The sequence below is a fragment of the Malus domestica genome, chromosome 12 (genome assembly GCF_042453785.1).
Source record: "Malus domestica chromosome 12, GDT2T_hap1".
NCBI lineage: Eukaryota > Viridiplantae > Streptophyta > Magnoliopsida > Rosales > Rosaceae > Malus > Malus domestica.
The window spans coordinates 27,802,027-27,829,932 of NC_091672.1; the positions used below are offsets into that span (position 1 = coordinate 27,802,027).

General features: G+C 37.7%; 1 long non-coding RNA gene across 2 annotated transcripts; it reads left to right on the forward strand.

The window, feature by feature from the left end:
- The first annotated feature begins 1,519 nt into the window (after positions 1 to 1,519).
- Positions 1,520 to 4,031, forward strand: LOC114820182 (uncharacterized). Of its 2 annotated transcripts, XR_003767589.2 has the most exons (4): positions 1,520 to 1,755; positions 1,845 to 1,944; positions 2,044 to 2,141; positions 3,656 to 4,031. It is a non-coding gene; the product is annotated as an uncharacterized lncRNA (long non-coding RNA). The 2 variants fall into 2 exon arrangements; XR_011573719.1 differs by lacking the exon at positions 3,656 to 4,031 and having other exon boundaries at positions 1,524 to 1,755; positions 2,044 to 2,260.
- The last annotated feature ends 23,875 nt before the right edge of the window (positions 4,032 to 27,906 follow it).

Below are 27,906 nucleotides of genomic sequence, written 5' to 3' on the forward strand. Positions count from 1 at the left end.
CGAGATCCGGCTGAATCAAGAAAAAATTGAGGAGGACATAGATCTTTGCCATTTACAAGCCCTAACAGCTTGAATTTCTTCAAAACAGGAAGAAAGAGGCTGCTCCAGGTGATAAAATTGTGACTGTTGAGCTTCATTTGTACCATGCCCACAATATTCTGAACAGTAATCGATCCGAGAGAAACAATCAAAGGATTGGGGACCTCATTGTGATGAGTATTACCAGAAGAATTTCCTGGAGAAGAGGAATTAGGAGAATTCAGAGTTGTCGTCATGAGAGGAATCAAACTTATTGCAGCAGAAATTGAAGAATTGGAGAAGCAGAGATCTGTTTGGGATACGAGAAAATGTGAGAAAATACAAGAAAGTATGAGAAAGGGGAAGCGTAGGATTGACGCGTCGTTAGACATCAGCGAGGGATATCATGATAGAAAGTGAAAAAAACTGAATCTTTCATTTTAATGAATCAGAATCATACATCGAGAGAGTATTTATACATACACCAAATGAATGCTGACTCAGCACTTTAACTTAGCAACAACTAGCAACAGCTGGTGTTGAGCAAAAATTGTACATAATATGTAAACAAATAATTCACTCGACACAATTTCACCCTCGTTCATTTTTCTGAAGAGGGTTTTATTAATTTGAGTTCGACCCATTCTAGGCTATGCGCCTATTAATTACAACCCTTCTTTTAGGAAAGGAATACCCTTTGATTCTAATTCGAATAAAAATGTAACTTGAGGATTTTGGTGTTTGTTTGATTTTGTGACTGCACCTAGGTCGAATCCTAGATTGCCTACGTACCCTCTTGAGGGATCAAGTCGCTCGTAGTTCAGGTATTTGGTACTTGTTTGGATTTGATGCCTTGTGCAGTTTTAGCTCATGCGGGCGAGGAGCATAGAAAATTTGATATGGCTTCATGCCATTTGAGACTTTTCTTTGGCTTCGTGCCACTCGGGATTTGATACGGCTTTGTGCCATTTGAAACTTTCTTCGGCTTCGTGCCATTTTGGTATTTGACGGCAGGAGTGAATTTAGTTTATATAAACCAGGGATTCGTTTCGGTTTCACGGTTGTGTCTAAAACTTGATATCAGACTGCCTACGTATCCTTAACGGAATCAAACCGGCGTAGTTCATAAAAAATATTTGATTTGGATTTGTGTTCAGACTTTGGCAAAAGAAAAGTGCCCAAAAGATGATGACTGGCAACAAAACAAAACAAAAACAAAAAATGAATTGATGGTTTTTTGCCAAGTATGACCCATGCCTTTTCCTTTAATAATCAAATCTTAGTGTATTTAGGGTGAGTCCATACTTCCCACGTGATGAGCAACCTTTCTTTCTTTTACTTGCCTTCATTTACTTTGTCTTGAACCATTCCATCTTGTCTTCATGCCTGACACTAACTGGGCAGTATAGTAGCAAAGCAAATCTTTGCTTTATTGTTTAATAAAAGCAAGTGGTAAAGTACCATTTTTTATAAATGCCTTTTTAGGTTTTAGGTCCCCTGCTTTTTCATGCTTTGATTTTTTATCCCTGCCGTGCCTCTCCTTGATGGTTTTGAGGATTTAGCATCCTCATCCCCCGGTAAGATGGCTTCAGCGATCCACTTTCCCTTGGCTTTGAAATCTGGTGGTTTTCCTTTAGAAGCAAGCGACTATTCCACTATATTTGGACTTCCGTGGACTTCGTTGCATTTCAAACTTCTATTTGGATTGGGTATCCATGGATTTCAGAGTAGGAATGGGTAAGGTTTGTTGGAGTTTAAATTTTTTGTTCCAATTACTTCAATTTTCCGTCATTTCTCTTTAAACCGCAAAGTCCCACTTTACGCAGGACACAAGAGTTCTCATCTTCCTGCTGCCCTATTCTTTTGCTTGTGTGCTTCCTCTGCGGATCGAAAACTCAAAACAAAGAGGGGGAAGAAATCGAGCAGGTTACCCATTTTTGTTTTCTTTATGTTCTGGGTTTGTTTATGTATTTGGAGTGAAGTGAAACTCTAGCTGCAATGAACTTTATCAATTATTTCGTGCAGGAGTCCCAGGAAACGACATCTCTTCGATTGGTTGTTGGACAAAACCATTTTGCAGCCCCGAGTTAGTTGAAGACAATTGTTGATTTATGGCTCCGAATGTGAGAGTTTGTACTCTGAAATTTGTAGTAACGTACTCATAATATCTGCCATATTTTGAATGAGTTTTGACGTACTCATGTGTGATTATCACTCTGGTATTTCTGTTTCCACAAAGAGATTTTACTTGACTGGCTTTGACAGTAGCATTTGGACACCCTTTTTTGTGTTCCCATTTATGTTTTGTCTTCGATGCTTGCCATTTTTTTTTCAACTTGAGACAGCCTGAACCTTTTTTTTAATCCAACTTTTCCGTGGTAGAGAAGCAAATTTCTTTTAGCTATCTATTTAAAGATTGTGAAATTTCCTTTCTTTCCTTGTCTTTATCAATGGTTGAATTGGGGACTTTCTTTTGTGGACTTTAGACCAAACATGAGTCGGTCAAGGGGAGTTTAGGCTTTCTTTTCCTTTGCAAACCATCTTTTCCATTTTTCCTTTTTCTTGGACTCTATCCCCAATAAGTTTTCATAGGATTTTTAGCCAAAGGCATGCTCCATATCTTGTACCCGTGAGCAGCAAAGAAAACACCAAACACGATAATTTCTTTCCTCTCGAGTTTCATCTTGGTAAATGTTGCTTCCTTGCTACTTTTCTTCATAGAGACCAAATATGAGTTAGTCAAGGGGAGCAAAAGTTGCATTTTGCTTCTTTTCCCTTGTTTATTTGTCCACAAATGCATCTGTTTTCTCATTGGACCGCAAAGAATGAGTTTCGTCTGGCTTTATGCAACACGGCATTTGCCAAACCCATCTACTTCAAGTCGCATAATGTACGGACGGCAGGTATGGGTTACTTAGACTTTGATTGGAACTTCACGGGGTGGTCTAGGCCACCCCGAAGAAATTCATGGGATTTTTGGAGATCATTTCTGCTGCAGTTAGTGGTTCAGAATCTCCACCTCCATATGTTTGGTGCAGAAAAAATACCAAACAACGAAACAAAGGACACAAAAAAAAAACTAAAAGAAATATTAGAACATTTGATTTGTCCTTCTCTGTTTTTTTTTCTCCTTGCGTTGTGGACCATTGTCAAATGAAGGGGAATGTCATGGACCATTGCCTGGTGGTCTTCGGCTGCCATTTTTTTGTGTTTCTTCTTTCGCGTCCTTCTCTGTTTCTTGTATATATGTATAACATAACAAAAATCAAGAGAAAAATAAATTTAACAGGGCTTTGTTTTTAGGGAACTTTAACGAAAAGCACCCGGTACTGTTCACTTTAACGAAAAACCACATTTTTACACTAAAAAGTCAATCCTAGTACTATTCATTTTACCCTTTATTTTGTCCTTATCATTAAAACTCAAAGTTTTCAAGCCATTTTCATTAGTTTTCCTTTGTTTTTATACCTGGTGATGAATATTCTTCTTTGGTTCTTGACTTCGAAAGCACGAAAGATTGAATTCCTTCTCTTTTCTGGCAGCACTTCGTTGCTTTTGGTATTCTCTCAAAGTTTCTCTATTTTCTGCAGAGTTTCCCCTTCCTTTTTTCTGTCTTTTTTCCTTTTACTTGCTGCAGGTGATGCTTATTTATAGGCATCCTAGGAAAGCTCTAGAATTTGCTACGTGGGGGAAGTTGGAGGCCATGATCTCCTGCCACTTTTACTTAACCTCTCCCACTAACTTGTGCAGTTTTTTTTCACACCCTGCAGAGAAGGAGGTTTCTGTGTTGCACGTTTTCTTCCCCCTTTTGTAGGAAGAAATTCATATTTTATTTTTTTTATTTGTTTATTTCTGGATGTTGTTTTGTATGTAATGCTCATCCTCATCTTTTGTATGTAAGGCCCATCCTCATCTTTTGGGTTGGATTGCATTTTGTTTTTTTTTCGGCCTTGTAGTTTGGCCCAATTTACATGGACTCTATTTTTTATATGTCATGTATTTTTATTGTTCAACAGCTGGTCATAAAACTAACTCTAACTATACTAACTAGCTACCAGTAGTAATATGATGTAGGTGATGTTCATGATTAGTTTGTGAACCTGCAGTACTTCTATCACTATTTATATGCTAGAGTTGGGGAGACATAGTAATTGGAGAATTGCAATCCATTTTATATGGAAGGGTAGTCTCCATGCAGCCACTCTAACTAAACACTTTACTAATGTTCTTCAACTGTTACTATATTTTTGTGATATATTTTTCTATGTCTTTTATATTTGTTTACCTTATTTATAAAACGATTAAGGTTTTACAAATTTTTGGGACGAAATTTATTTTAAGGGGGGTTGATTGTAATACTCCATATTTTAAAAACAAACTACACACACACACATGTAGGGCTGGGTTCAGTTTGAAACGGTTCGATTTTTTGCCAAAACCGAAACCAAACCGAAATTTTGGTTCGGTTCAATTTTTTTTCGATTTTAGTTTTTTTTTGTTCGGTTTCGGCCCAGTTCGATTTTTTGGTAAATCTGGATATTGGTACTGATCAAACCACTATCTTCATCTACAAATCACAACAACAATTACATTCATTTAGGGTTTGCAGGATTTGTGGGCTGGTATTGATGCAGCAAAATATAGAGAGGGAAAAGCTAATTTTTTTTGTCAGAACATGAATCTTTTATCCAACACAATAAAAATAAAATAAAAAACTTGGATTGAATCAGATGGAAAGAAACAAACACAGATACATAATCTACATCCCCACGCATGATCTACAACCCATACTTTCTTTGCTCTATGTCCGTCTATTGAATCTAAAACCAAGACATAATCTGCAGCATACACCTCTATTCATCTCCACCCATTTTTTTTCTCCATAACTAAAATGAAACTCTATCACATCTTCACGGATAGCACAAAATCTAAATATTGAATCTCATACACTAACTGCAAATCAATAACCCAAATCCCTAAGTCTAGAAAACCCTAAGTTACTCTTCCTAAATCCCTAAAATTGAATACCTTTTGATTGAGAGAGAAGAGGGGATGTTGCAGGGTCAGCATGCTCGCAGCCATGGGGATGGGTGCTGGAGCTAGAGGGATGACTGAGAGAGAAGAGGGGACGAGATAGAGAAAATGGAGAAATTGGATGCATGGACATGGAGGGTCTCACAAATATGAAGCTTGGAATAGAAAGGAGGATGCGGGTTACGGAGAAGAATGGAGAAATGGACATGGAGGAAGTCTGGAGGCAGGGAACGATAGAGAGAGAAGAGGGGAATGAAAAATAGAAAAAGTGTGGCTGCGCTAGGGTTTTGTTGATTTGGTCATAAAAATTAAAAAAGAATCTCCAAAATCCGGGAGGCATGAGGAGGGTTCAAACCCATGCGCTCCACCAGCTTGGAAAGTTTCACTGAAACCAACTTCACAACAGGTTCTGTTTAATTATAATTGTATGACTAAACTATTTATAAACATTGAAAAAAATAATTATATATATATATATATATATATATATATCGGTTTGGTTCAGTTCGGTTCGGTTTTCGAACCTCAAAAACCGAAACCGAACTGGCCAGATTTGATTAAGTTCGGTTTGAAAGTTTCGGTTTGATTTTTTTCGGCCTCGTTCGGTTTGGTTTTCGATTTTTTTCGGTTTTTGGTTTTTTGAACCCACCCCTACACACGTGTATGTGGTAATTATTTTTATTTCAAGTATAAATTCTTTTCTTTGGGTTTCTTTATTACACTATGTTTATATAAGAACTCATACTTTTGATATATAAACTAGTCTCAACGCAAGATCTTTTTCTACAAAATTATTACAAAACTAGTTAGTATTATTTCATATTTAATTAGAGATATTTTTAGTTTGAATTGGACAGCTAAGATTAAGGTTGGATTACATGACTAGAATTTATAAGACATAGGCCCAAAGTCTTCCATAACCTTAGTTTCACGTAGGCCCAATAAACTTTCTTAGCCATCCACACTACGATCCACTTGGCAAGCCCCTACGTGTGGCTTGGGCTCATTTTAGCACATAACGTGGTTGGCACAATTTGTCTATGATGTGAACGTCATAACATGACTTTGGCATGATAAATTTGCATGGATTTGCATAGACTTGGCGTGATTATACAAACGTTCAAGTTATAAATTAATATTTTATTAGCATGAGTTTCGTATTCCTAGTCATACCAAAACAAGGAAAGTAAATTCCCTGTGTAAATCCAAACAGGAATAGAGAGAAGGGATAAATAAAAAGATGATAAACACAAAATCTTTTAACAATTTATATACACTTATTTAATTTGTAATGTTATTTTTATTTATTTAATCTGAAGATTAAAATGAAAGAGAAACACACTCTTTCAACGTATCACAATCACATACTCCTATTTAATTTAATTTTTTTTTACTTAATTGTTCAACTTGAAAACTGAAAAAAAAAAAATTGTGCGGGAGGCCTCCAAAAAAAACTAAGAATAAAAGCATGTGGGTTACCCTTTATTTGGTGAATGAGGTTTCTGCAAAGTGAAAAAGAGTTTAGGGCTATATCTAGAGACTAGATCGATCGACGAACTACTGCCCTTTACAGCTTCTCACAAAACATTACGAATACGTTACTCGTAAAAGAAATACATTGACGACGTTTCTGTTCTGTTAATTGCTTAGTTTCAGAATTCATTCATTCTAGGGTAGGGTAGGGTTTTGCTGTCAAAGCTGGTGGCGGTGGCGGTGGCGGCGGGGTAGTCGTCGTCGTCAATGGTTTCCTCTCCGGCTCCGGCAGAGGCTGCCGTTGACCTGAATCTGAGTGTTAATCTTAACGATTCAGATTCAAATTCAGTTTCAGATTCAGGAGTTATGAGGAGGAGCAATTTATTATCATTATTATGTTGGTGCGAGGATGCATTGTTTAATGTTTTGTGTAGATTATCACAAAGGGATTTGGTAAAGTGCAAGATGGTGTCCAAGTCCTGGCAATGGCACCGAATAATCTCCCGTGTGTGGCTGCAGATGTTTTGGCCGCGGTCTCCTACCTTGGGTCTTTTCTACCGTACGATCCACTCTTGCGACGGTATGTATCAGTTACTCTCCTTGGTCTATTTATATGATTATCCCTTCTTCAAGTCCCCCGAATCGTCGTTACCGCATGTGGATTGGGGCGGTAAACTGTGTCGGTGGCAGAGACGTGACTTCTCTGACAATCTCAGGGACTCTTGTAATGGGTTACTTCTGTTGTTCAACCCAACAACTTACCAGTTTTGTGTGAGCAACCCCATCACTAAGCAACACGCCTCCATCCCTCTTCCTGTAGTGGAAGCCGAGGAGGCCGATTTCTGTGCTGCCTTGGCTTATGACCCTGTCGAGTCAGATCACTACAGAGTTGTTCGAATTGATTATTTCCATTCCCAGCAACAACCAACCTCCATAACCACAACCACCCCAATGGACATTTTCTCGTCGCATTCTAGACAGTGGGTTCGACATGGGTTGCGACTTGACCCCGCTTTTGTTGAGGGCTTCAAAAGGTTCAAACTTTGCAGGAAATTTTTCTACTTGCGTGGGGTGTTATACAGCTTAGCTACCTCAGGGAAACTTTTGTGTATTGATCTCAATACTGTCGAAGCTCGTGCCTTTCAACTCCCTCCTCGTCCTGTCCTTGAGGAGGAGGACCATGACGATGATGATAAAACAATGGTGGGATGTCTTCTTGGGGTGTCAATGGACCTTGTCTGTTATGTAAACCGTGATGCTTCAGATAATTTTTATTTTTGGTCTTATGATGATCGACCAGGATGTGAATCTGGTGATAGATGGACTCTCAGATATAGTGTGTGTGGCATGGCGTTAAGAATGAAAGTGCTTTTCGCTTCGGATGGCAAGTACAATCAACGTCATGATACTCTGGTACCGTTTGCAATAAGTCCAAATTCTCATGTGCTGTTCTTTGGCACTCGAAAGCTGATCTTTCGCTATGACTTAGAAAGTAGAAGAAAGCTGAAACTGCTTCAAGAGACACGGTTGAACATAGCTGTACCGGGATATCACTTTCCTTGCTTCACGCTCCGTGCTTGCTTGATGCCTTTCTATGGTCTGGATCATGCTCAGAAGAGTGTTGGCTCTCCATTTCCAGCAGCACAAGAAGTTTCCAAGGGAGCAAAGATTTTGAGTGAGGAAATAGCTTGCCAGTGTGATACAGAAAAAGACTCCTGGATTGGGCATGTGGACTCTTACTTTGTATATAAAGACAGAAGACCCTTTTTGTATCCTAGCGAAATGCAGTTATGTGCGGGGATGGAGGAGATGGAATTACCCAAACCACAACAACAGGTTCGTAGCTTCCTTCTCTAGACTCAATTATCACCGCCAGTGCAAAGACCTGAGTCCGTATCAACCTAGACAGCGTTTGCTGCCACGAGTTATGCATAGATGACTGATATGATAATCTCTTTATTTTTTTTTATTGACTATATAGCATATAATAATTTGGATCTAGATACTCTTGATTATGGGTCTAATAACAATAATCAACTAAATTCAAGCAGCTGCATGCATATCTTCAGTACATCAAATGCTGAGAAAAAAGTTGTACAAATTTATTAAAAATCAGTTAGATGCGAAAACGTATTAAGTGATGAAGAACCCGGTGAAAAGAAAAAGACATGAGATATATGTTGCTAGAATTTCAAGAAATTAATTAAATTAGTATACAATATATACTATATCCAATTGAAGAAAGCAATATTAATTCTAGTGCAGCCAAATGCTCAAAGATAAGATACAGATACAAGAGAGGAGGAGGAGAAGAGCAACAACGATTAATACGTTACGGCACGCTAGCAAGCATTGAGAATTGACCCTAATTATATTATCAGAATGTTGACTTAATAAGACTATCATCAATGGTTTTCACAAACATTAATTTCACAGCCTCCTCGATCTGATGTGGTGTAACTTAATTTCACAAACATTAATGCAGCATTGTCCAACAGCAACTGAATTCACAGTTTCCAATTTGTCGTCCAGGTCGTTGTTCATTGAGAAAGACTGATGACTGATGACAACACAACATTGACAGTGGAAATGCCACTTAGTACTACGGTGTAATGGTATTCCTCTTCATTTGTAAGTCAGAGGTCTCTTAGGTTCGAATCTCGCCAAATGCGAGTTTGAACCGCATTATTGCTAGCCCATTGTGAGGCTAAGCCCACCTCCTTCCCCTTAGTTTAGATAATATCGTTTGTTCAAAAAAAAAAAAAAAAGACAGTGGAGATAGCCTAAGACTAAAAATTAGCTCAAGAACTATATAGCTAGAAACCTAGAAGTGATGTAATTATAAAAGTACTAACCTCTTTCTCTTGCTCAAAAATTCTCCCTCGCACTCTTCTTTTTCTTCTTCTCCACTTGCTTTGTGTTGGGGATATTTTGATCGAGTTGGATTTGGGCTTCAGTGGAAACTCCCAATTCCCCTAGTTTGTGTCCAATATCAAGTCTCGAGATACCTCGAAAGAATTAACGTGTCTTAAAAAGTATCTCAGTTGAATTAATGGCTAAAGAATGAATGCTTAAGACAAATTATGGCTCGCTTAAGCGCGGTTGTGAATTGGAAGTTAAAAGCTTATTAGTTTAGCACCATCGTCGGCCTTGGCTAGTCACACTAAGCAGTGAAAGCCGGGGCACGGAGGACAACGACGACGTTGTGACTAAGATCATACATACTATTAAGGCGCTCACCGTCCAAGAGAACTGCTCCGTTCTAGCCAACGTGTCCATCACCAAACCCTTGACTGTGGAGTTGACAAAGTGTGAGATGATGAGCAAGGGGTGTTTTGTGGGGAACCCTGTATGAAAGGCAGCAAAAGTTATGGGATGGCACAAACATAAAGTTGAGTGTGAAGTATTCTGTTAGTGGAACGGTGGAAGTGATGAGTGGTGGATTCAAAAGGATGTAAAAGTAAAAGGAAGGGTTCAAAAATAAGGAAAAAAAAAAACTATAACAGCTTGCTTGATGAAAAAAGAGAGAATGATGGTAAGATATATAATCTTATCATCAACTCTCATCAATCTCCCTTACTATTATTTATATAATTTATTTGTGTGTTTCATTTTTTTGGTTTGTTTATAAAATTATCATATAGCAATATAGCATGTGATTCTTGAAGTCAATGTTGCATATTACATATATATGCATAAAGCAAGAAAAACAGTGTTGTGCTATATCAATTGCTCAGTTGTGTAAAATGTGAGAGTTGTGAAGATATTCAAGGGTTGGAAAAAGCCTTGGATATATATTCTGAAACCTTGAATATGTCATGCATCGGAGGAAGGGCACAAATATACAATTGGGCTTCGGGCGAAATGTCTATATAATAAAGTGGAAATTAAGAATTTAAATCACAAAAGTTGATCTTAAGAAATGAACGGGAGTTAACTCTTATTCTAAGGTATTCAGAGCCAAGTGGTATAAGTATGGTATGGAACGTGCTGGCTTGGGTGCCTTAGGCATGTGTTAGTGGGATTAGAAGGGAGTGACATTCATGCATTTCATTTGCATATATTTTATGTGTTTGCAAGACTTGCTACATTTTAATTATTATTTGGTAGATACCTATTTCCATAGTGAACTAATTTGTAAACTAATAATTAGTGTTTTTATTCTGATGCATATTCGATAAATTTTATGTAGTAAATTCAAGTATATATTATGTAAACATTATTAGCGAGTGCTTTACATTGTAGCGTGTATTAGTTACAAATAAGATTTATTTTAATTTTTTCCCCTTCATGTCTTGGTTATAGAACTTACTAGCAACGGTGCCCGCGCGATGCCGTGGGTTTTTAAATAGCATACAACATGTAGAAAGTTATATTTGCAATTTTGCTTAACTCAATCTATTTACAACTCTGCCTAACTCAAGGAATAGATAAAAGTTTGTTTCTTACCGAAATATATGAATTTGAATTTTAGCAGTGACACACATAGAAAAAACTTAACAGTTCTATGAATTGTATACAGAGAAATAGGTCACAACATTTATGGTTCAAGTTTTGAACAAAGAATTAGTTTATCAGCAAGGATTGGATACAGAGAAATGTAAATATTGTTTTCAATGCATTATTATAATGAGAAACATAACAGTTCTATAATTGTAAGGGAGGAAATATGATGAAAGACATACGAAGATTTGATGGTCATATGTTGAGAAAAATCCACATTGCTGATTGACGTATTGTTTGTTCAATAGATCAACGCTCGAAACTGCAACAAAAATAAAAGAATCAATTTATGAGCAGTTGGAAGAATCATTATCCGTAAAAAAATTGTTGATTCAAATATAAACGAATGAAACTGACTGTAAAAGAAAGGTATACCGAATGTTGCTCCAAACTAAGTTCAAAATGAGTGTAGTTGTGGAAATTCTGTGCAACACTCTGTTGAAGAGATGTAAAAAGTAGATCACACAATATTTACATCACCGTAAACAAAGATGTTGGAAGTGGTTTATACATAAAATATTAAATTTGTACAATCCAGATACAAAGGATTAAAACCTGTTTCCTTACATATAGACAAAAAATAATACAGTGATTGATTGGATTCTACCACTTGCATCTACCTCTCAAGTGGAACCAGCATTTACATACAAAAAATTAATGAATGCTGGTTTATGTACATGCAAAAAATATTATGAAGTCCAGACCAGAGAGACATTTACATGGCAGGCAAATATTAGCAATATTGTTTGATACATATTGACAAAAAACGGTTAATGCGTTTCAGTATCGGAGATAGAGTTTTGCCACTGCATCGTTCATCCTTAAGCAAGCAAGCTAGGAAAAAGAGAGAAAATAATACAGTTAGATGGATATTAAATATATATCAAAATAACTGTAGAGGAAAAAAGGAAGCCATGTTTAAAATATAGCAACCTAGCAGGTTTTTTCAGGAGTGGTATCAGATTTTCCGCTAGTTGGTGACGATTTCTTTTTGAGGAACTTGATTGGAACTTGTTAGCAGAGACTCCTCCACGTCTTCCTCTCGTCATAGTTAGCATGATTATCTCCTATCTTATCTTGGAGTTTTGTAATCCCAACAGAACTTGTATTACGAGTTAACCAGTCCCATTAGGACTCTCTGTAAACCTTACAGACTTTGTGTATTTATACTCAGTGATTACTAATGAAAAGTACAACTTCCATTAATATTATAGTCTTACAGTTTTTATATTTCTACATGGTATCATCCCTTTCCCCGGTTTAACCACCCTTTTCGATCCTGCTTCCCATCATGTCCTTTACCTCCCCGCTTCCTGGCCCTGCTATTGCCCAATTTCTTAAACTTAATGACTCCAATTACCTAACCTGGCTTCGTCAGATCAAGCCCTTTCTTGTGGGTCATGATCTGTGGAAGTTTGTTGATGGCTCCCACCCACCTCCACCGACCACCCTCACCGTTACTCTCACCCCTTCTTCTGCCGCTTCTGACTCAGATAGTTCTTCCGTGATTACTACCTCCATCATTCCCAACCCCGCTTTCGCCCAATGGTACCAACACGATCAGTTAGTCGTCAGCTATATCACCGCCACCTTGACAGAACCTGTCCTTGCTCTTACTGTAGGCCATGACTCTGCTCAAGCCGTATGGGCTTGTCTTCAACGGCGCTTCGCCCACGGTTCTGTTCTCAACTCCGCTGCCCTGCGTTACCAACTGCTTGATCTTTCCAAAGGATCTCGCCCTATTGCTGACTATCTTCAGCATGCTAAATCTCTTGCTGACAAACTTGCTGCTATCGGTCGTCCCGTTGATCCTGAAGACTTCATCACCGCTGTTCTTCGTGGCCTTGGATCTGACTACCTTACCCTTACCACTGCTATCATCAATGTCACCCCTCTTCCTACCTTTGAGGAATTGACCTCCAAAATTGAAGCTTTTGACCTTCAAACTCTGCGCATCTCCCCCGCTCCCGCTGCTTCTCAAACTGCTCTCATCACCACCCACCAACCCCGTGCTCCATCTCAGTCATCTGGCCCTCGCACTGGAAACTGGAATGGTCGTTCCCAGCGTCACTCCGGCGGCCAGCAGCGTTCTTCTTCTAACTGGCGTTCTGGCAGAAACCAAATTTCCCGTAACCACCAAAATTGGAATGGGCCTCCTCCTCCTACCTCTCAGCAACCATGGTTCGGCGCACCTGCTCCGACTCACTGGCCTGGCCCGCGTGGTTTCCCTGGTCGCCCCACTTCTGGTTTGTTGGGTCCCGGCCCTTGGTGCCCAACTTGCTCCACTTCACAGCATAGTGCTACTCAGTGCCCACATCGTTATGGCGGCCCCGACTCCTTCCCTCCCTTTGCGGGCTCTCAGGTGGTCCACTATCCGGATCCCACCACTTGGTTTCCTGACACCGGCGCTACCCATCACATGACGGGCGATCCCAATGCTCTCTCTCACCCCCAGCCTTATCGTGGTCCTACTTCCGTTCAGTTGGGTAATGGTGATTCTCTAAACATTACATCCACTGGTACAATTCCTATTTCTCTCAACTCTATTCCGTTTAGTCTTCGCAATGTTTTTCTTGTTCCGTCTTTACGTAAGAATCTCTTTTCTGTTGCACGTTTTACCCATGATAACAACATCGTCCTTTGCTTCTTTCCTTCTTTTTACCGCATTTATGACTTACACACTGGTTCCTTATTATTTCAGGGCCCCTGTAGAGATGACCTTTATCCTTTGTCGCTCTCATCACCCCAAGCCCTTGCTGCGTCATCCTCCAACCTCTGGCACCAACGTCTCGGTCACCCTTCGTCCTCTGTTTTGTCTCGTCTCAGCTCTAGTCTAGGTTCTAAGTCTTTTTCTTCCCATCTTTTTTGTAAAAGTTGTGCTTTAGGCAAGTCTACACAACTTCCTTTTCAATTGAATAATGCAAGGGCTACTACCCCATTTTTTATAGTAAATTCTGATGTTTGGATGTCCACTACTACTTCTATTTCTGGTTTTCGTTATTACGTATTGTTCACTGATGATTACTCTCGCTATTCATGGATTTATCCCATGAGACAGAAATCTGAGGTCTTCACCCATTTCCAAACTTTTGTTGCTATGGCCAAAAATCTTTTCAACGTCTCCATTAAATATTTTCAAAGTGATGGAGGCACTGAATATGTCAACCACTCCTTTACAGCATTCCTTCGTCATCTCGGTATCCAACACCGTATTTCCTGTCCCCACACACCCCAGCAAAATGGCCTCGCTGAGCGTAAGCATCGTCATATTGCTGATATGACCCGCACCTTGCTTACCGCAGCTCATGCCCCACTCACCTTGTGGGTTGAAGCTGCGCTCACGTCCGTTCATCTCATCAACCTTCTCCCCACCTCTACCCTCAACTGGTCTACCCCCCACACACTTCTTTTTGGTCGGCCCCCTGTGTACTCCCACTTACGTACCTTTGGATGTATGTGTTTTCCATATCTTCGGAATTATGTTCCCGACAAACTAATGCCTCGCTCTCTTGAGTGTGTTTTTGTGGGTTACAGTGCTTCTCATAAAGGTTACAGGTGCCTTGATCGTGCCACTGGCCGTGTCTATATCTCTCGCCATGTTGTTTTCAACGAAGCAGTCTTTCCCTTCGCCACTGCTCTCGGCCACCAACCACCTGCCTATGTGGAGCTCACTCTTTGCCCTATTGTCCCCTCCCCTCCTGTTAGCCCACTGCCCTCCGTGGGCCCTTCCTCAACGCCAAATGACACTGGGCTTCTGCCCTCCTCCACCGATGGCCCACCTTCTCCTCATGCTTCTCCACCGCAACCCGTGCCTCCACCACGCATCCAACAACATGTGCTTCCCTCCCATCCCATGCTCACGCGGTCCAAAGCCGGCATGCGCAAACCTAAGACCTGGACTGATGGTTCAATTCGGTATCCTCTCCCTCATGCTCTTTCCGTTTCGCTTACCACTGATGAACCTACATGTTTTACACAGGCTAATCGAAAACCTGAATGGCGGGCTGCCATGACCGAGGAGATTAATGCTCTTCTTAAGAACAACACTTGGGTCCTTGTTCCCCCTTCGTCCCATCAAAACAAAGTGGGCTGCAAGTGGGTTTATCGCATTAAAAGGAATTCTGATGGTAGTATTGACAGATATAAAGCTTGTTTGGTGGCCAAGGGATTTCACCAACAACCAGGAATTGACTATGCTGAAACTTTCAGTCCGGTCGTCAAACCTGCAACTATCCGCACAGTTTTTAGCCTTGCCGTTTCGAATAATTGGCCCCTTCATCAACTTGATGTCAAGAATGCCTTTCTACATGGTCACTTGCAAGAGGAGGTGTATATGTCACAACCACCAGGCTTCATTGATCCCCACCATCCCCATCATGTTTGTCGTCTCACTAAGGCCCTCTATGGTCTTAAGCAGGCACCCCGGGCCTGGTTTCATCGGTTTAGCTCCTATTTGTTGCGCTATGGATTTTTCCAAAGTAAAGCTGACACCTCTCTCTTTATATATAACCGTGGCTCCTCTTGTATGTGGCTCCTTCTATATGTCGACGACATTGTCCTAACTGGCAACGCCTCCTCCCTCCTGCACCACTTTATCACGGCATTAGGTCATGAGTTTGAGTTAAAGGATCTCGGACCTCTTCACTACTTCCTAGGGCTTCAAGTCAGCACCACTGACCACAGACTGCACCTCTCCCAAGTCAAATATGCGTATGATTTGTTACAAAAGGCCAACATGTTAGAGTGTAAACCATGCTCCACACCAGTTGCTGCCAAACTCTCCTTGTCTTCCCATGATGGTGTACCCTTGACTTCTCCGACTGAATATCGTATGTTAGTAGGCTGCCTGCAATACTTGACGCTCACCCGCCCTGACATCTCGTTTGCCGTCAACAATGTTGCTCAATATATGAGCAACCCTCTTTCGACCCACATGTTGGCCGTTAAACGTATCTTACGGTACGTAAAAGGAACTATTGATCTTGGTTTACTTCTTCGCCCACAACCCCCTTCGTCTCGTATCTCCGCATACTCCGACGCCGACTGGGCAGGGTGTGTTGACACCCGTCGCTCTACCACTGGTTATCTCATCTACCATGGAGCTAACTTGGTGTCTTGGTGCTCCAAGAAGCAGCCCACTGTCTCTCGTTCAAGCGCTGAGTCCGAGTACCGGGCGCTGTCTCATGCCTGTGCTGAAACCACATGGCTCACCTACTTGCTCCATGAACTTGGCGTTCGCCCTACTTTTCCTGTCTACCTTCATTGTGACAATCTCAGCGCAACATACTTGGCTGCCAACCCAGTCTTCCATGCTCGAACACGCCACATCAAACTCGACTATCATTTTGTCCGTGAGAAGGTTGCTCTCGGCAGTCATCAAGTTTGTTTTCTTCCCTCCATTGATCAACCTGCGGACTTGTTGACGAAAGGTTTACTCAAGGCGCGTCACCATTTACTTCGGTCCAAACTCGTTCATCCAAGGATGCCCAGTTTGCGGGGGGGTGTTAGCAGAGACTCCTCCACGTCTTCCTCTCGTCATAGTTAGCATGATTATCTCCTATCTTATCTTGGAGTTTTGTAATCCCAACAGAACTTGTATTACGAGTTAACCAGTCCCATTAGGACTCTCTGTAAACCTTACAGACTTTGTGTATTTATACTCAGTGATTACTAATGAAAAGTACAACTTCCATTAATATTATAGTCTTACAGTTTTTATATTTCTACAGAACTTCATCAAACTCTTTTGGATCTGCCTCTGAAATTTCATCGATTTCTCTATTTTAAATGGGCTACCAGCGTTAAATAAAATGAATGAAGAATAAGTCCAAAATTATGTTTTGAAAAGAAGTTATGAAACAAACCTTTGCTCATTGTTGGTGAAAAGAGCCCTCTTGATTGATTCCCTCTTCCGTTTATTCGATTGTTCAGTAGTTTCAGCACTTGAAGTAGAAGACGAAACCGTTGTGGAAGACCCTATGATTTCTCTTGGTAAAGGCAGTGGAGTTGCTGGTTGCATGGTTGTATCATCGGTTACATTGTGAATGAGGACATTGCTTGGATTGAAATTTTTCTTCTATTTCCAAATCGCAGATGGAAAATTTTCTTTTGCCCGATTAGTTTAAGAAATTCATTTGGTAATTGGTGATGGTCCACCAATTTCTGATTCAGAACCAAATCTTTGCAGCTCATGCCAAAAAGTTTTTCACCACATTTTTCAATTATCAAAGCATTTATCTCATTGGTTTCATCTTCGAGTATCAGATTGACGTTATACCTACATTTAAAAACCTAATTTAAGATCACAAAGAAATATCCAAAACAAAAACAACCATGAGATATTTAGGTGTTTAAAAAAATATCAATAGTGAGAATGAAAAATTATATACCATTGACAGAGCAAAAAATTAATTGATTCTAAACTGAAAACTGCAAAGTAAAAAAAAAATGAACTCATGGTATAGACAGAAACAAAACTGCAGCACAACATGTTAAATATCACCAAGGTGTTGGAATTTGGCTTGGGTGTTTTTGACAAATTAGCTGCGCAGTTATTGGGTCCTTATGCATTTGTTTTACACAGCTGGGGCAGACACTATACCACCAATCGTAACGTGTGTCAAAACGCTTCACAAATGCTCTACATAGAAATGTCTCGTCCTGTAATATATTTTGTAATATGTCTGTGAAACTGAGAACAATCATATGCATTCTTTTTATTGAAGGTGTGAAATCACAGTTGTAAAATTTTAAGAGAACATGAAAAGGCATAATCAAGTTTTAAACCTTGTACAAATCTGGATCCAAAAAAGCCATTTCATCACAGTTTGATGTGAGTGATGTATAGAAGACGAGTGAGGAAAATAAGTATATACTTGATAACTTGAAAACTATATTGGTTCAGTCCAAGCACTATTGGGAATCCGTGAATCAGAAACTTGGTTTTGGTCCAAGTAAATACAATACATAAACATAGATACAAAATAGTTTGGAGACAGTGGACTGAATATGGTTTGTGAAACCATTTCATAAAGGGTATTATCAACAACATACTTAAAATGATAAGATAAGAGAAATTCAGCTTTTGTCCCAAACTTATCGTTACTTATATAGATATCAGTTTTTGTTAAGTACAATTCATATTTAATTTTAAATAAAAGTATTTAAAATAATTTCTGACCGCACGATGTACGATGAATGGACACGATTTGAGGATACCCGAGATCCTCACAAAGAGGATCCGGAGATGATCCTTAATTATATAACTGTTATCAAATAAATAAAGAAACATAATATTTTTAATTAAATATTAAATGATTAAGTACCTAAAACTCCCCAACCTTTTAGTGTCATTTCAAATTAGTTTCAACATTTTAAACATTCCAAACAAGTATCCAACCTATTGAAATGTCACATCTGTTAAGCCCCAGTTAATAATAACATAGATTCTATTCAAAACGACCAATTGGGTATATCATGGTCAACATTAATATTAGTTGGATCAAAATCTGAATTTCAAACATAGATTATACAATATGGAATCCCATGATCAAATAAGTATTGATTGAATAAAAAATGAACTCAAATTGAAATTACATTAGGAAGGCAATCTCCTAACAAAGAAGATGGTTAAGAATTTAGTTACGGTTTCAAGGAGCTTGTTTATGCTCATGTGATTTCCTCATTCGCCGGTTCTCAGCTCGTAAAGCTTTCAGCTCTTCTTTGTGAGCGGTGAAGATGGTGGTGGCCACATCATGATAGTCCATACCATTTCAGCAACCTCCATGACCTTCTTCTCAATGTTGGCGACTTGAGTTGTAGGTGGAATTGGTGGTTTTGTGGTGGAATTTGAGGTGATGACATGAAGGGGTGGTAAGCCCTAGCTAATTTAATAGATTTTAAACTGGGGCTTAACAAATATGACATTTTCAATAGGTTGAGTACTTGTTTGGAATGTTTAAAAAGGTTGTGACCAATTTAGAATGACACTAAACGGTTGGGGGTTTAATCCAATAATAAATAACACCCTATTAATCTATGGCTAAATAATTTCTATGTTAACTAATTAATATATAATCTTCAAATTGTGTCTTAAAAAATAGGGTCAACAGAGACAGTGGACTGAATATGGTTTGTGAAACCATTTTATAAAGGGTATTATCAACAACATACTTAAAATGATAAGATAAGAGAAATTCAGCTTTTGTCCCAAACTTATCATTACTTATATAGATATAGATATATGCAGAACAATGGTTATTTTAGATTAACCTTGTATTCAACTAGTAGATGAACTGATCCCTTTCAGTCTCACATAACAAAGTAGTCCATATAGCTTGCAGTAAAGCTGGAAAAAGCTCACCATCATATAGAAGCAACGCATAGTCGGCGTTCGTCATTTTTAAGATTGGGAAAACTCAAACACAGCTATTTCCTCCACACGACCACATCGTTCCGAACCCTAACTAAATCTTTGCATGTCAAAAGTTGCCAAATAAGAAATCATGTTTATTTCATGACGCAGACCCATCTTTTTCGATGACCTCCTTCTTCCTTTTATCATCCCTGCCCTCTCTCTCTGTTCTCGTTTCTTACTGGAGTTTGCAGCTCTTGAGGTCCCTATTTATACTTATACAATACTTGGTGATTAAGCACCAGATAAATATATATAAAGGGATAGTCGGCAATTGGAGAGGAGGAGCTGTCGACTTGATAGAGAAGAACAAATAAGGCAGATACACCTAGCTAATAGATAAGGCTTGGGTTTTTCATCATCATGCAAAGCACGAGCTTCAAGTGTTCAAGAATCAAATAGATGGTGAAGGTGTCACTCAAAAGGAAAGATGAAAACTGGTTTGCCACCTCCAAACTGGAGTGTTCTCCAAGTAGTCCTACTCATTTATCCTTTCAAATTACAAGCACGCCCTTTCTTGCATTTGGTCATCACCTGTTGACCAATATGCCTATATATAATAATTACATACATATTATACATATATACAAGAAACCCAATAACACAATTATAAATATATTTCAGTAGAAATATACTTTCCAAATCACAGTCTATCCCCTTAAATAAATTTTGTCCTCGAAATTTAGTTTAAGCACCTAATTACTTGACAAGTCCGGAGTTTCTACCTTTGATCGGACTCAAATTTCCAAGTGTATCCATGGTTGTCATGTAGAGTAATGATTCATGTAACTCTCCAAGTCGGAGTTCAAAGTCTTAAGCTTATATTGAATACACGTACTCATATTTAGTACTTAGTCGAACACATACAAATGCAGATCTTACCCCGCAGTGCTCAATCCAGAGAATTGGTACTCATAATCAATAAGATTCGTACGGCTTCAATTTTGGTTGCAGCAATGCTACTCTTGCTGAAGACCTGCCATGTAAGTGATTTAGTTTTTGCTTTTCATTTCTACTTTTCATGCATAATTATGAATTTGTGGGTAATATTTTCTACTTGATCTCCAATTCAAAGAGAAGGATATTGAATTGTATTATCATTTTTGTTGGAGCAGTTAAGTTTTTATTTAATAATATATATGTTTATATGGTTATGATTTGTTTTATTAGAAATATTAAATATATATATAACTGTCATTAGAAGTAATTTCCATTCTTAATTATATAGGAGACGTGAGGAAGTTTATTACTTCAACAAATTTGAAATGCTTTCTCTGAATAGAGAAGATGGTCACATCCACCTCCATATGTAATCTATCCGTTTTGATTATTTAGGTTTTCGTTTATTCCGGATTTCTAGCCCCTAATTTATTAATCCTTCAACGTCTATTTCTTTACTTTTGTATATAAATATAAGTCCCAAGTATCAATGGAATATATAGAGTATACTCTACAAGTTTATATATAATTTTTGAAATTAAGTTTTGAAGGCAACATATCGAAAGGGTGCAAGTTTGAAGGTTCTTCCATTGTGCAAAGAAGAACCTTATCAAAAGAAGGTTCTGGACTGTTTTATCCTGGAGACGACGTGTTGTTTATGAACTGCTTGCACACTTTGGGCAGAGCTGTGAAATGTCTTAAAGAGAGTGACGTAGTCCGCGACTCATCCCAAGAATCATTCACCACTCAAAGCTTCTACATTTTTTCGGGTAACTTCGTTCATTTCTATTTCAGTTTACAACAATTTTAGTTAAAAAGCATTACCATTTTAGTTAAATTTAATCCCTAATTGATCTGACTAACCACCCACCCAAAAAGGATTATCATACAAAATGTCTGCAAATAGATCGAATACTAATAATGAAAATTAATCCTTAATGCTTCCATCTGACTACATGGTAGTATTTTGTGGCTAAACATAGTTTTTACGCGATCAAATATTTACCAACTTACATTGACAAATTCATTCTCCTTCATTTGAACATCAAAAGCCAAATCACACATGGATCCCCAAACTTTAGCTTTACCATTACTAATCCTCTTGCTTGGGCATTAAAAAAAATCATAAGCAAACATGAATCTTATTATATACCAACTCAGGATGTTATCATAAAAATCAATTGATACGAAGAGTAGAGCTATTAAAGACCTTCCAAATTTTATCAAGTGTTACAGAAGTAATATATTTTGTATGCAGAAATTCAAAGCACGCAGAGATCTCAAGTCAAAAACAGAGGTACCCATCTTCTTTTGTTCGATTTTTGCTTTGTTTTATCTCTGTTTTCATTTTTGGGTAGGATTTTGTGCTTTATAATTGGGTTTAATGTGAAATTTTTGAAGCAGCTAAATCTCATTCAGTTCTGTTTGATTGATTGTTTATCTATGATTTGTTCTGTTATGCTTGGTGCTTGGTATGTTTAAATTGAATTGGATTTATATTTGATTTCAAGTTGATTAATTTTATTTTATTTTTGTTGTAAATCATATTAGTTGCCGATCATGAAACAATTTCATGTTTGGTTTAAGAGAATAGGCTTGATTCAGTGAGATTTGGATTCATGAGTTATAGCCATCTGAGATAGGCAAGAGTGTTTGCATTCCTTAGAAAAAAATTGGGAGCTACAAAACTATGCTTTAAATTTGAGTTTTGTGATTACTATTTTTTATCTTTATCTACTCTAGCTATACAATTCTTCCATGTTTGTCAGATCATGGAATGAGTTTCTCATGCTGAGATTGTAACCCAATCAATAAGTAAGTGAAACACATAAGTTCTATATCGCATGTTAGTTTTGATCAATTTCTAAAAATCCGATGTAGTGGATTGTTATTTTATTGGTTACGCAAAACGATTAAGGTTTTATGTTTTTGAGGATCATAAACATACCATAAGTAGGAATAATTACATAGAATGTGAGGACAATGGTGTGAATAAATAATTTGTTTTGAAGAAGGAGAGTTAATTAGTAGTTAAACACACCAATGTTGTAAACCTACAGACTAGTCAAATAGACCAAAAGATGCTGTAGACGATATCGAATAAGAAGAAGATCAAGATGGAATCTATATAGAAGGCCCTACAACAGAACAAGAGCCAAAGAGGTCTGAAGGTAAATAAAGTCATCTATATGATTCAATTTTGTGTACTAATAAAGAGTTATTTCTAGTTCACATTTTGGAAGAGGGTTGAAGCTATATAAACTAAATTAGAGTTCATGAAAAACAATAAAGCGTGGGACTTAGTGGAACCAAAACAAGGTATTGGGTCAATAGGACGTAAGTGAGCGTTTAAGACTAAGAAGGATTGAAGCGGCCAAAAACCTTGAGATATGTGTATGTATATTAAGGAGGTTGAGTTTCGATGACAAAATTCTCTTTACAGGGAAAGAATATATGTACTTTTCGGTTCTTGCTTAATCTATGAATTGTTTTGGTTGATTGTCTTGAAAGTTGATTCTCTTTTAGAGCAAACTGGGATTTTAAACCAAGAAATTTGGAGGTTTTAAAGAAGTAGGGCTTAGTAATGCTTAAGGGATTATAGTAAGAGAAAAGGTGAGAAAGCTCATTACTGTTAGCAAATTATGACTAAAGTAGTTGTGCTATTAGAAGTTGGACAAAAGAAATTTTAGAGCCTTGAAGTATTCAAGAGATTTGAAAGAGTAGAGATTAAGTATAGGCCATATGCAAAAGAAAATGTTGTGCTATCTCAAGGGTCAATATAAAAACACATACTAGTTTTCAAGAGGAAAGAACAGTTGGAAACAAATGGTTTATTCAGATTCCAATTTTGGTAGATTATGTACTTCTAAAGTCAATTTCTAGTTTTGCGTTTGTATTAGAATTGGAGGTGCAATATTATAGACAAATGTTATGCAATCAATAGTTATTTTTCTGTACTATGTATGTATACTTAATTCGTGGATGTTGTGGAGCTCTAACGCATGCAGGGTAGTTAAAGTTTTCTCCATACCTGACGCCCTCAATATTTGCTAGAAAGAGGAAGAGTGAGGAAATGATATACAAGTGTTGATTATATTCACACTACAGATATGACTACATATATATTAATAGAGTTATTCCTCAGTTAGTTTCTTTAAAGCATGTCACTAGAATGGGAGAATTATCAAGCTTTAAAGATGCCTAAAATTAGTGGGAGCTATTTTGCTTTTCAATTAAAACTTCATGGATATGCATTAAGGATTGATGTGTTTTATTTCTAAATATTTGTCATTACAGCTAGCCAATTTTGAAGATTGTCTTTTCGTCATAAGGACTTATTTTAAGCATTAAGGAAGATCACGTTGTGATCGTAAAGAGGACCATATATGTGTTTAGTGTGATACTCACCTTTAAGCCTTAAGCACACTTATCATATATATACGTTAGTCCATGACTTGTTGGTACTTTATGTGAATGTTGTTGCTTGTATGTGATTATAGAGGTACACATCTGCCATATTGGATATCGTAGTCTATAGTCCTACGAGCTAATGATATTTGACACTAAGTTTGAATAGATACTGCTATCAAATAATCTTCCAAAGTTGCGCGCATCAAGAAATTTATTCATGATCCAAAGAGCTTCTTGAATAGATGTCACGTCCAAAGAGCTTCCTAATTGTGAAACGAATTCGGAGGTAATTCTTCATTCCAACTGACAAAGGAAAAAGAAAATAAAAGAAAAGGCCATTGCGAAGTGAAATTCTCATTCCTACACGAGTTGGTAAAGTTAATTAGTAATATTTCTCATTCCTATACAACTACGGGTTGTGTGATGAGCTGGGTTTTTTTTTTTTAATCAAACCTCGACTGTACGAGGGATATTTTATTGATAATGAAAAAAAGTTATACCTAGTCAAGGGTTGACATAAACCTTACCCCTCATAATACCAAGAAAAGGAGAAAAAGAACATGAATAAGAAGGGGGGGGACATAAACCTTACCCTCTAGAGGCGGGGACATGAAACCTAACCCCTCTAAAGCCAAACCTAAAAGGTCTAAAACTTGCAAAACAAGTCAAACAATAACACCACAAGGTTAGGAAAAAACAAGAAATGAAGACATACCTGCATGGCGAGATGCACATTAGTTTGAGAAGTGGAAGCCAGACACGCCTACATAGTTTGAAAACAAAGCATCACGAGCTGGCGGCGGAGGGGGGTCATGCCACACCAAAGTTGGAGAAGACAAGTCCATGTTAGCAAATTTATTTGCAACAACATTTCCTTTGTGATATATGTGAGAGGCGTAGAAGGTCATATTCCGAATGCGGTCCAGACAAATAGACCATTGTGTACGAAGAGGCCAAGGAGGATCAAAATCGGTTGATTGGATAGCAGAAGAGTCACCTTCCAACCAAAGGCAATGCTAACCCAGCTGATATGCAAACTCGACACAATAATAGTTGCTGATAATTTTGCAAAAAATGAGTTGCAATGACCAATCCATTGATAAAAACCACCAAGAAACTAACCATGGCAATCCCTAAAAACTCCTCCACATAAAATTATAAATGAAGTGTGATGAGAATATAAGAATCTAATTAGTAAGGTGATTGGTGAGTTACATTTTGGATTTGTATAACCATCAATGTTTCTATGCTGATTTCATTATTATGTGATTTTCAGTTAAAGACTAATTTTGTTTTCCTATCATGTTCACTTAGAGGTGTTATGCTAGAGTTGGAAGGCACTATAGTGGTAGAATTGCAATCCGCTTGACATGGAAAGGTAGTCTTCGTGCAACCACTCTAACCAAATACTTTACTAATGCTTTTCAACTATTACAATAATATTTGTGATATATTTTTTTACGTCTTTTAGATTTGTTTACCTTACGAATGCAACGATTAAGGTGTTACAAATTTCGAGGATGAAATTTATTTGAAGAAGGGTAAATTGTAATACCCCGCATTAAAAAAACAGAATATATATATGTGTGTGTGTGTGTGTGTGTGTGTGTCTAAGTAATTATTTTTATTTCAAATGTAATAACTGTATTGGATTTCTTTATATATGCTATGAGTACAAAAGAAAACCCTCGTATTTTGTGATATATTTTTTTACGTCTTTTAGATTTGTTTACCTTACGAATGCAACGATTAAGGTGTTACAAATTTCGAGGACGAAATTTATTTGAAGGAGGGTAAATTGTAATACCCCGTATTAAAAAAAACAGAATATATATATATATATATATATATATATATATATATATATATATATGTGTGTGTGTGTGTGTGTGCGCGCGCGCGCACGCGCGCGTGTGTCTAAGTAATTATTTTTATTTCAAATGTAATAACTGTATTGGATTTCTTTATATACGCTATGAGTACAAAAAAAAACCCTCGTATTTTTGGCATGTAAGTTAGTAGGAATTCTTTCACTACAAGAATAAATTAAGGCCTGACTAGTACTTTTAAGACCCCGTCTGACGAGTTTTGCCCGACTATTCTTTTCTGACGAACCTCTGTCGAGTAAAGTTTCCAGCGATGAGTCCTCCTTTTAGCCAACAAAGATTTTCCCTCTGGCAAAGAGGTTTTTTTATTTTTTATTTTTTTATATGTGTGTGTGTGTAGTGTGTACTGGAAATATGCATGTAGCTGCTTGAATTTAGTTGATTGTTGTTATCATTCATTATTGTGTTTACACCTCTTGAGAAAAATAATTTCTACAGGATTTTTGCCCAAACGATGTCTGAATTTGCATCACATGTCAAGAGACATGCTAGTTTGATCAAAATAGGGACTAGTAGTGGAGCCCACTTCACATCGAACATCACCGATCGGAACCGTTTATTTTTCAAGTTGCATTTTATAGATTGTCCTTGCAAAATATTAGCCAAATCGAAGATGTTCGAGGCATCTAATTGAGTTCAAAGAAATTGACGAACACTATGTTCCAAAAAACATTGAAATTTTATTATGACATTCAAATGAGTAAATGGTTTCTGATTGACTTGATTTTTTTCAAGGATGATCTATAAATGAAGACTTACAAAATAGACGGTTCGGATAATTGAAGTTCGTTGTATAATTGGCCCTATAACCAGTGGCGGATTCAGGATTCGAACATCGGGTGGTCCTAATCAAGCTACGCTAGGTCCAAGTCGGGCGGCGGGATGGGGCTTAGCGCCTATGCGCCTTGACGAGGCCTAGGCAGGGGCATAGCCATGTATTCGGCGGATTTAAGTAAATTATTATATATCATATATAAATAAATGCCTATTTACACTTAAAAACTGTACTTGTATTGAGAATTTGAGTTTATTATTTTAATTAGGTTTATTATTTAACATGTAACATACAAAATATCAAAAAAAAACTCTTTAGTATTTTTGTGAATTTGATGGTACGAGATGAAAGTTAAAGTGATTACGAGTTCATAATACACGAAATATTTTTCAAAGTTGAAAAGTTTTTTATCACCTACTGGCTCACTTTACAACCAACCCCAAACTTTTAAAATCTCACATACAGTACAGTAACCTAAACAGTATATCAACATTTGATAAAGTTTAAGAATAATAACTCCAACTCGCTTGAAGAACTCAAAATCTATATCTATACTTATCATACATACTATTAATTAATTTCAAAAAATTGACAGGTCGTTTCTTTTAATTTCAAAATGGCGGATGTCGTTTTTATTTAATGAAAGGATAAACAGTGTTGTCTTGTTCAAGATTTTTAACTGACAGCTTTTTCTTTCCCCGTTTTCTTCCTTGCCCTCGCGCTCGGGACTATGAATGAATCTACCCCTGCCCCTAACTAGTCCCCATTTTTACAAAAAAAAAAAAAAAAAAAAAAAAAATTACTGAAGATCCTCTTGAGATAGGTAGGACTAACATTTTCAATAGGCGCATGCACTTTTATATAAAAAGGGACATTATATTGTATCTGGATTTTATGGCTAAAGACGTACATATGAATACAATATAGGATATTGACGCATCATATGTTGCATGTTGTATTAAATGTTTTGTTGATTGTGGACCTGCATGAGCTTACAAAATGTATTATTTACTTGATTCTTTGTATTCGAAATAGCGAATTTGACGGTTAACAAAAAGAATGCTACTACACCCACCCTAATGTCTTATTTTCCCACCCTAATTTTTATTAAAATTTTAATGACTAATTTATCCTCTCATAAAATAACATATAAGGACATGCAAAAAGGCAATGCTTCCGTTTCAGTCTCATTCGAGCTCTCTCAGTCATTTCTGAAACTCCAACCTCCATATTAATGGACAATGCAATTGTGATCAACGTTATGAAGCGAACTGGATCTTGTGGACAGGTGACTCAAGTGAAGGTCAAGTTTCTATTACTTTATGTCGGTTAATGGCGAGGAGAGAGGAAGGGGATGAGGCATTTGGAGGGAAGACGATTATTGCGGATTGAGATGCCATTGCAGCTGCCACTGCCAAACCCACTAGGCGATGCTAGGAGGTGGTATCTTTGAT